The sequence below is a fragment of the Benincasa hispida genome, chromosome 8 (genome assembly GCF_027475165.1).
Source record: "Benincasa hispida cultivar pf3 chromosome 8, pf3_genome.v1.1, whole genome shotgun sequence".
NCBI classification, from domain to species: Eukaryota; Viridiplantae; Streptophyta; class Magnoliopsida; order Cucurbitales; family Cucurbitaceae; genus Benincasa; species Benincasa hispida.
The window spans coordinates 4591858-4603146 of record NC_143485.1 but is presented as its reverse complement, the minus strand read 5'-3'; the positions used below and the strand labels follow the sequence as shown (position 1 = coordinate 4603146).

The window sequence follows — 11289 nt, the reverse complement described above, 5'->3', positions numbered from 1 at the left end:
CTTGTGTTAATTAGGACTTTTTCCGAATTTAACTCTTGAAATTCTTAATTAGAACATTCATTCAATCATTCTTGAAACTTACTCTAATGTGTTTCTTGAATGTTATAATCATGATAACCATGTCTTTAAAGTAATCTAAGAAAAGAACATGATAAATGCTATATGGAATTGTTTTTTACTTAGATTAGGGCTAATTGATGTGATTCATATTTCTTGACACAATTTCCATATCAAGAAATATAATACACTTGACACTGATGACATGTCAAGTGTATTAATTCTTAATACTTATTATGTATCATATGTGATTATTTTTTACATTTTTTATTTGTCAAATATATTTTTATCTTGACACGAAATAATAATAAAGTAATCTAATTATTGATACATTTCCAATGTCATCTATGTTTTTTTTCCAAACTAAACATTCGAATTTAATTTCCATTTCTCATTTCCTACATTACATGTGTTCCAATAAGACAATTTCATCAACTAAAATAAACAGTTGCACATATTTCAGATCTTCATATTAGCCCACTCTATCCAACGTAACAATTCAGAATACTAAAATAAACAATTCAATTCTTCTATTACCTTCCATGTATATGAACGATTCCAAAACTTACAAGACCAATCGTACAATAGTATATACTCTACCAACCCACCCCAATATATGATAATTCTAAAATTGTAAGACCATCTATATGTGCAATGTATTCCAAAAATCACAAGACTAAAATTCTATCCTCCACCACACATTTCCTTGAAGTATATAACCTACAATGGCTAAACAAAACATTTACATAAAAAAAAGTTTTGGGCATTCCCATGTAGCTACATACACAAAATTTATAGGAAGTCCATCAGATATAGCGACCTAAATATTCAACCCATTCCACGCGTACTTCATCCAATTTAAGTTGTGAATACGAGCTCCTTGTATTAATCTATAAAACATAGAAAGTCAAATATATATATTTATTTACTATTTACACTATTTATAATGTTACAATATATATAAGTAGTTTAAAGACATACTACATCTATGATAATATTATTCTCTTTAGTCACGATTTCTCGCATATATCTCATAACATAATACCCACATTCGACAATTTCCACTTGTAAAGGACACTACAATACAAAGCCAATAATTAATACATATCATACAGATGCACCAAATAAATATCATTCTATTTATATAGAGTCATGCTATGTTGGATCTGAATATCTGAGGTGTATGTATATGTATAATATAGAGCCATGCTATGAGGTGGCAGTAGTAGAAGCGTCCTTACTGTTAGTTACCCTCTAGAGGTTGTGTTTCCTTTAGAATTCACTAGAGGTGGTGTTATCCTTCAAGATTCACCAGAGATTGTGTTTCCTTTGGGATTCACTAAAGGTGGTGCTATCCTTCGGGATTCAAGTTGTGTTTCCTTTGGGATTCACTAGAGGCAGTGTCTCCTTCGGGAACACCAAAAGTTGTGGGTCCTACGGGACTTACTAGAGGTAGTGGGTATACTTAACTACAGTAGGTAGTGGGTATACTTAACTACAGTAGGATTAGATGTCAGTTTTCAATGTTGATATGTGTCCCATGGGGACTAGAAAGAGCATTTATTTTATGGGTACCCTATCCTTTGACTCCCGTTTATGTTTCTTTTTGTTAAGTTTTGTTTTCAGACTTATTTGTTTCCTTTCATGATTTATGGGTACCTTGTCCTTTGACTTTAAATATTTGAATTTAATGCTAACATGATACCGACTATATTTTAATTCAATCATATCCTTTGATTTATGGGTATCGACCTAACCCCCTAGGACTCAAGCTAGGCTATTACTAACGCATGCATGTATGTAAGTTAAAACGACATTCTTTTTATAGTGAAATATATGCTAAATAGGTTAGATAACTAAAAAGATTTGCATCAAATATTTAAAGTCAAAGGGGATGGTACTGAAATTACATTACTAACAAAATTTGGGGGTTATAAAGATAGTACACCACGTCATCATATGCATTGATAACAATTAACGACCAATAATCATAAAATAAAATACACAACTTGTCGAAAAAGGGTTAATTTGCCCTAGGGGTTTATTTGTAATTCTCTTATAGGCCCAGGGTTTTCTGTCTGTTTATTTATTTGCGCAATCCTTCTGTATTTTGTGTAACTTAATAATAAGATTTGATCGTGGTTTTTTCTCCTTGGCCTAGGGTTTTCCACATAAATTAGTCGTGTATTTTTTTCCTTCTTCTTTTATTTTTATCATGGTATCAAAGCAAGGGGACGAAACCCTAGCCACCATTGATAAGTCTCCTTCGACGACCAATTTTAAGATAGCTGACACGATTAAGGAAGCTGTCCAACAATACCTAGAGACTGCCTTACTTCGCCTTCTTCAACAAATGAGTGCTGCCGGAACGAAAACCCAATCCATCGACAAACAGATCGGATCACGCCCAACCAAAGAGAATCGGCATCCAGATCTAAGCGATACCCAGCCACACTTCAGCCGCAGACCCGTCGATCTCCCAGGTGCAGATGGTGTTCGACGAACAGATCCAGTCGCAGCCCAACCTTCCTCGAATCCAGAACAGTCGACGGCGACCAGATCTGTCGATCTTCCAGCAACTTTCGTGCACAACAGGCCGGTCGATCTCCCAACAGGCTTCGCGCAAACCAGACGAGAGTTCACCAAATCGATCGACAGCCCTAGGGTTCGAAGCCGCGGCAACTTTTCTGGCTCGACTAGTCGCGGCCTCATCGGTGGGTTTTCTTACCAGCAACCTCCAGTTGTAGATCAGCCGGTCCTCTCTGACTGTAGCGACGCCGGTTCGGTCGCTTTTCCGACGAACTCTCCGACAGGTCTGACCGGGGTGCGTTCTGATGAGATTAAAAGCAGATTTCTTTTCCTCCAGCAACAGCTCGCGGATTTTGGGTCGGTTCTTGGTACAAACTCAAAAATTGTTCAACCGGAATCGTCCAATTTACAGCTAGGCTCCGAGAACCCGGTAAACTCTTTCCATTCTTTACCTGCTACAAATTTATTATCTGGATCAATAGGACACTCTGCAAGAATTATTATTGGAGAAAAGTTGAATGGCGAAAATTATTTCTCTTGGTCTTAATCCATCCGAATGACTCTGGAAGGAAGACGAAAATTTGGCTATTTAAATGGGGAGATAGCCAAACCTGAACCCGGCAGTCCCCACGAACGTATCTGGAGAGCAGAAGATTCATTGCTACGATCAATTCTGGTGAGTAGCATGGAACCTCAAATTGGCAGACCGTTACTTTATACGGCGACTGCCAAAGAGATCTGGGATGTAGTACAGCAGTTGTATTCGTAGAAGCAGAATGCATCCCGCCTTTATACCTTACGCAAACAAATCCATGAATGTACATAAGAAGCTATGGACGTCACGTCATACTTCAACAAATCTGAAATTTGAAAGTGTTCGCAACAGAATCTTGGGCCAACGTCCTACACCGTCACTAAGGGAGGTGTGCTCTGAGATATGCCTCGAAGAAGATAGGTCTAGGGCCATGAATGTTTCAGTAGTTACGTCTACTAAGGCTGCTGCTTTTGCCACCAAGTCATTTGGATCAGACAGTGACAAGAAACCTCCACCTGTCTATGAGCATTGCAAAAAACCATGGCACACGAAAGACCAGTGTTAGAAGCTTCATGGAAAACCTCCAAATTACAAACGACGTCAGTCACAGGACAAGGTTGGTCCTGGACGGACTCTGGTCAGCAACTCGGTGAATGACAAGACCTCGACTCCGCCTCAAGCTGACAGTCAGAGTAACTTAAGTGTTGTTAGGGTCAGTGCAATTGCACACTCAAGTACGACTCAGTCTTTTAGTTTTATTAGCATTAATGGTAAACGACCCTGGATTATGGACTCTGGAGCAATAGATCATCTGACCGGGTCTTCTGATCATTTTATATCATATCACCCGAGTGTCGATAATGAAAAGATTAGAATCACAGATGGATCCTTTGCCCCTGTCGCAGGGAAAGGACATCTTTCTCCGTTTGATGGTTTAATATTGCGAGATGTGCTGCATGTTCCTAAAATTTCGTATAACTTACTATCTGTTAGTAAAATTGCAACAGATCTGAACCGTCAAACTGTTTTCTCACCCGACATTGTTTTGTTTCAAGATCTGAGCTCGGGAACGACGATTGGCACTGCCCGGCACGATAGGGGGCTCTATTTCCTAACTGATGAAACTTCCTTTAAGGATGGTTATAGGACTAGTTTTATTTCTTTGAATTTCTCTACTGTTGAGACCAATTTTATGTTATGGCATTACCGTCTGGGACATCCCAATTTTCAATATATGAAGTATCTTTTTCCGCATTTATTTCATAATATTAATATATCATCCTGACAGTGCGATGTGTGTATCCGGGCTAAACAAAGTCGTGTTTCGTTTCACTCTCAACCTTACAAGCCGTCCAAACCGTTCAGTCTTATCCAAAGTGATGTCTAGGGTCCCTCACCAATCACTACCTCTATAGGAAAACGATGGTTCGTCACCTTTATTGACGATCACACCAGATTGACCTGGGTCTTCCTTTTGACCAATAAGTCTGAGTTGTCCTCTGTTTTCCAACAATTTTATGCAACCGTAGAAACTCAGTTCAACACAAAAATTATCATTTTACGGAGTGACAACGGGCGTGAATTCATTAATAACTCTTTTCGGACTTCTTGGTATTTACAGGAATTATCCATCAAAGCTTGTGTGCCTATACTCCCCAGCAAAACGAGGTACCGAGAGGAAAAATAGGCATCTAGTAAAGGTCGCTCGTTCCCTTATGATATCTACCTCTCTTCCTTCCTATTTGTGGGGCAATGCTATCCTCACGACAACCCACCTTATCAACCGCATGTCTTCCCGTGTCTTATTCTTCCATACTCCTCTTCACTGTTTCAAAGAATTGTATCCCAACACCCGGTTAATTCCTGACGTACCTCTGCGGGTGTTTGGATGTGTTGTCTTTGTCCATACCTACAGTCCCAATCGTACGAAATTCACTCCTCGTGCCCAAAAATGTGTCTTTGTTGGGTACCCTCTCCATCAACGTACGTACAAGTGTTATCATCCCTCGTCTCGAAAGTATTTTGTATCTATGGACGTCACCTTTCTCGAGGATCAACCGTTTTTCCTCGTTAGTCCTCTTTAGGGGGAGAGTCCTAATGAAGAGGCTAACTGGTCCACGTACTCCATTCCCCTAGAGGTGTCGGCTGAACCTGAACATCCTAGCCCTATTCTTCCTAATCCTATTCTTCCCACTAATCAAGTCTCTTGGATAACTTACTACAGGAAGAATCTCAGGAAGGAAACAGTGCCGCCTGTCGCTTCTTCGGCTCCAATTCATGAGTCTGACTCGATCTCAGTTCTAGGTATGAATATCCCTGTTTGTGATACTGATGATTGTGTTGAGACTAATAATTATAGAGTGGACAGAGATATAGAGACTGATGCAAATGATGAGAAAATAGAAGAAATTGATGCAAATGATGAGAAAATAGAAGAAATTGATGCAAATGATGAGAAAATAGAGGGAATTGAGGAGGATGGAGAAACTGATGGAAAAGACAACACTAAATAAATAACTCTAGCAAATGAGAATAGTGGAAGGGAAGATGATTGTGTGGGAAGTCCTTCTAACAAAAGATTCATAGATCAGACGGCTAGCTGCAATAAGGAACGTGGAGAAAAGGAAAACCGTGATGCATCTCTTGACCTTCCAATTGCCTTGAGAAAAGGGACTAGGTCATGTACAAAGTTCCCTATGCATAGTTAAATGACATATAGTAACCTATCTCCTAAGTTCAAGGATCTTACTACCAGTCTAGATACGGTAATGGTTCCAAGTAATATACAAGTTGCCATGGAAACTCCCGAGTGGAAGGCTACAATTATGGAAGAAATGAGAGCTCTAGAGAAAAATGGAACATGGGAACAGGTTGCTCTTCCTGAGGGGCACAAGACGGTTGGATGTAAATAGATGTTTACTGTCAAGTACAAATCTGATGGCTCGATTGACAGATACAAAGCAAGACTGGTAGCCAAATGCTTTACCCAGACCTTTGGTATTGCTTACTCTGAGACATTCTCTCTTGTGGCCAAACTCAATACGATCCGGGTATTGTTATCTGTTGCTGTTAATAAAGATTGGCTTTTGCACCAATTGGATGTGAAGAATGCGTTTCTTAATGGAGAACTCGAAGAAGAAGTCTATATGAGCCCTCCACCTGGCTTCGAACACCAGTTTAACCATCAGGTTTGTAGATTGAAGAAGTCACTGTATGGGTTGAAACAGTCGCCAAGAGCTTGGTTTGACAGATTCACCACGTTTGTTAAAGCTCGGAGGTATGATCAGGGGCACTCAGACCATACGTTATTTACAAAAAAATCTAGTTCAAGAAAGACCTCAATACTTATTGTGTATGTAGATAACATTGTTCTGACCGGTGATGATACTAATGAAATTATGAGATTTAAAACAAAGATGGCTGAAGAATTTGAAATTAAAGATCTGGGAAAATTGCGATACTTCCTTGGGATGGAGGTGGCTCGATCGAAAGAGGATATCTCTGTCTCACAACGAAAGTATACTCTAGATCTCCTCAAAGAAACAGGAATGACTGGGTGTAAACCTGTAGACACCCCTGCAGAGTATAATGCCAAACTAAGTAATGTTAATAATGGAGCCCTTGTTAGCAAAGAGAGATATCAGCGATTAGTCGGGAAGTTGATATATTTATCTCACACAAGACCTGACATATCATATGCCATGAGTGTTGTTAGTCAGTTCATGCAAGCTCCCTATGAGAAACATATGACAACCGTTGAACGCATTCTACGGTATTTAAAGGGTACTCCTGGTAAAGGTCTTTTGTTCAAGAAGTCTAGTAAACGTGGTATAGAAGCATATACAGATTCAGACTGGGCTGGATCTGTTGTTGATAGAAAGTCTATGTCTGGATATTGCACATTTGTCTGGGGCAATCTGGTCACTTGGAGAAGTAAGAAACAGGGAGTGGTTGCCAGGAGTAGTGCAGAAGCCGAGTATAGGGCCATGAGTTTGGGGATATGTGAAGAAATCTGGTTGAAGAAAGTATTAACAGATCTTCGACAAGACAGTGAGCTTCCAATGAAATTGTTCTGCGACAATAAAGCAGCAATAAGTATTGCCAACAATCAGATCCAGCACAATAGAACCAAACACGTCGAGATTGACAGACATTTCATTAAAGAAATACTGGACAATGGGAGCATATGTATTCCCTACATCCTTTCAAATCAGCAGATTGCAGATGTCCTTACAAAGGGGTTGTTAAGACGGAGTTTTGATTACTGTGTCAGCAAGTTGGGTCTGATCGATATTTACGCCCCAACTTGAGGGGGAGTATCGAAAAAGGGTTGGTTTACTCTAGATGTTTATTTGTAATTCTCTTATGGGCCTAGGGCTTCCTGTCTGTCTATTTATTTGTGCAGTCCTTCTGTATTTCTGTGTAATTTAATAATAAGATTTGATCGTGGTTTTTTCTCCCTGGCCTAGGGTTTTCCACGTAAATTAGTCGTGTGTTTTTTTCCTTCTTCTTTTATTTTTATCACAACTAATTAATATGGAACATGAAGGTAGTTCATTACATTAAGGTAGAACATGAGTATAAGGACCTTTCAAATACAATGATCCCAACACAATTCTACATTGTAAAAAAACAGGAAAAGGTAGAACATGAGTGTAAAGAGCTTTCAAGTACAATGATCCCAACACAATTCTACATTGGAACAAAAAGAGAAAGGGTAGAAAATTAGTATAAGGAGCTTTCAAGTTCAATGATCCCAACACAATTCTACATTGGAACAAAACATGAAAAGGTAGAACAAGAGTATAACTAATTATACTTACCGTCTTCCCTTCCCCATGTGTGGTTGATGCACTAACAACTTTCTTTTCCTATGATATAAATATAACAGTACAAATTAAACAAGTTAAAAATTATCATAACTAATAGTTGTAACCTTAATTAATGCATAAATTAAATAAGATAGAACATGAGACTAACTGTAACCCCAACATTTGATAGCCCTGCACCATTTCCTGCTTTCACTACCTTCACAACTCTTGTTATGGCTATTGGATTCATCCTCACCACTGTGCTAAAACAAAGCATTATTTTCCACCCATCCAATTACTATCATTTACTAATATATAATTTAGAAAGGGAAATACAAAACAAACCATATATTTCTAAATTATTCAAATTAGCTTTAGATAAAAGCTCTCTGGTATACTTGGTTTGACGTAAAATCAAAATGAAATCATCAAACAAGAAATGAGTAAATACCTGGAGGGAGAGACATTTCTTCAAGCATTTATGACATCACAAGGAGAAAAATAGTAAATCACATAGAACTAAAATACTCATTCAGAACTAAAGCTTGGCAACTTCATTTAAAATAGAAACAATGCTCCATGCTATGAAACAAAACCACTAGTGTCAAGTCATAATGCTAATTTATAAATAAGGAACTCACTAAAATTAGTTATAGACAACAACAGGTATTCAGTTCCTCCAAAAAAGTACATACAACAAGAGTGGAAGAGCGGGAGAAGATGGTTTATATACATCTAAGAATGAACTTTATCCGGCTTCACATATTTGCACTAAAAAATAACAATGAAACAAACATCATATTGAGAAATATACAGATCATGTTTCATTAACTAGATGTCACATGTGTTGCCATTTTCAATATGAGTAAAGCCTTAATTGTCCACCACTAACTTTCAAAAGGGAAGAGAAACCGATTAAAGTTATAATTATAGTTCAAATTTTTCCAAGAGAGAAAGAAAACCACCATAAAAATAGAAACAAACATCAAATAAGACAAAAGTTTATAGGTCATATTTTAGCAAGAACTCCAAAAATTTACATAAAATCCCAATGAAACCAAAAAATTGAGCACATCAAAGAGTAAAAACCCAAACAGAGATAAACATGAAATAGGAAGGAAACTCGAGTCACATTTGACAAACACCAACCCTAAAAATCTCCAAGTAAATCGAGGGACCAAAGAGAGTAAAAACTCACCAACACAAAACAAAGATAAACATGATCAAATAGGATCAAAATTAGATTCACATTTGAGCAAGACCAACTCCAAAAATCTCCAAATAAAACCAAAAAGACCAAAAATTTTATAAACAACAGAAAAAGAAGAAACCCATAAACTAGTTACAAACATCAAGTAGTACCAAAATTTCATTCACATTAGAGCAAAAACTCCCAAATAAACCCAAAGAGGCCAACATTAGAAGAGAAATAGACATGTGCAATTTGAACATTTTAGGAAGAAGAATGCAAATAAAATCGAAATGTGTGATTTGGACTTACAGGGACTACTATGTCATCGATCTAGCAGCATGGAACCACCGGTGGCAACATGAAATCACCTGCGACAGCGAAGAAGAAGATTGTATCAAACCCTAAGTTTTGGGTACAAACACAGGGAGGAAGAGAGATTTCAGCGGAAGAGGGATTTTAGCGTGAAAATAATTGAGGAAAATTTTTGTTTTTAAGAATAAAAAACGCAAGGCAAATTAGTTATACTTGACATTTACAAAATAACAAGAAAAAAAAAATTAAAGAAGTTTTTAAACTATCAAGTACTTGGTTAGCATGAAAAAAAATCTGGAAAATTCAGCCATCCTCCGTCTTTTTTCTTTATTCTTGACGTTTCTACATATTACTGGACATTTTTACTTCCAAGTAATGTTATTTTTGTAGTAGTATATAAACTCCTATATGTTGGATTGTATGTCCTAAAATTCGTAATTTATAAACATTAAACATATTCTATTTTGTAAAATAAAGATGTTATTGAGGTATATTCAATAAAGTTGTTATTGAGGTATATTCAATAAAATTGTTATTGAATATGTAAATTGTACTTGTTAAATCCTAAATCCAATAAACTAACAAATTCCCTAGCTATAGCATGAATACTTGAACTTTATGTGGAGACATAAAAGTTGATCAAGTTTGAGTATATAGCCAAAACAATAAGTATAGGGATAGGGCTGAGTACCTTATCCTGTAAACACTATGGATACGACCCATTTTGTATTTAAGAGAAACGATGCGATCCTGAATCGTTCATGTAGAGACATGCGAGTGGAGGTATCCTATGCAAAAGATGTTTGCATGAGAACAGACCATGAGATAGTGACTTTTCTTTATAACGTCATTTACTGTTAAATTTGACTGTTTCTGACCTAAGGCAACTCGATCTTAATCCTGAGCTAACTATGAACTCCTGTTTAGTCAAGATTATCCTTTAATCTGCATGGATGAGAATGGCTCAATATCACCATTCAATAAATCTCCCATTTTAGGGATAAGACCAGGAAGATGACTGGGGACATAGCCCTACAAGATGAAATTCACTCCTACCCGATTTCAGGGTTGGCAAATAGGTTGTTCCCTTAAGTATTGACTTTTAGTCTCGATCAAGGGGCCTCGCCCTATCTGTAATTGAGAGAGACTTATTTTATTGGTAGGACCATAAACCAATTGTTGATTAGTGGATTAGTGGAGACTTAAGGAACAAGATGTATTACAGGGGTAAAACGGTAATTTTGACCTAGCTGTAAATACGAACAACCTGTGAAGGATCGACTTACTGATCATGGTTAAATCAAGTAGACAGAAATATATCTATAGTGAGGAGAGTGCAACTATTAGGCTTTAGTGGAGTGTCTTGGTAGTTAACGAATGTTGGTTAATTCTGTTAAAAGAGTTTAGCCAATTAATCTCGGATCGTTAGAGCTCATGATTTATAGGTTCATTAGATCCACTGCTAGCTCATATCGGACAAAACCTTAGAACAATGTGACGAGGAAGTTTAAAGTGTTCATATTTGAATTAACGAATAAGCGTTAAATATATGCAATATATTTAACGACGTATCATTCAATTGAGAATTGAATGATAAAGAGAGAGTTTGAGATATTTAAATAAACTTTAAATATCAAAACTACGAATAAAGATTCATTGAGATTAGTGTTGTATTTAATAATTAAATATTAAATTAAATTAATTAAATTGCTTAATGAATTATAATATATAACTAATCATAAATATGATTTATAATGGAAAACTATATTTATGGGTGAATTTATATATTTGAATTTGATTCAAATATCATATTAGTATAGATAGGATTTATATTGAAACTATAGGTTAACAGT

General features: G+C 36.8%; 1 long non-coding RNA gene across 4 annotated transcripts; it reads right to left on the bottom strand.

Annotated features, from left to right (window-relative positions):
- Positions 1 to 562: 562 nt before the first annotated feature.
- LOC150034310 (uncharacterized) lies at positions 563 to 9711 on the bottom strand. 4 transcript variants are annotated; one of them, XR_016531327.1, is made up of 5 exons: positions 9434 to 9616; positions 8384 to 8401; positions 8102 to 8195; positions 7945 to 7992; positions 563 to 947 (listed from the first exon to the last, which is right to left on the bottom strand). It is a non-coding gene; the product is annotated as an uncharacterized LOC150034310 (long non-coding RNA). The 4 variants fall into 4 exon arrangements; XR_016531324.1 differs by having other exon boundaries at positions 8102 to 8190; positions 9434 to 9573; XR_016531325.1 differs by lacking the exon at positions 8384 to 8401 and having other exon boundaries at positions 8102 to 8190; positions 9434 to 9711.
- Between the last annotated feature and the right edge of the window lie 1578 nt (positions 9712 to 11289).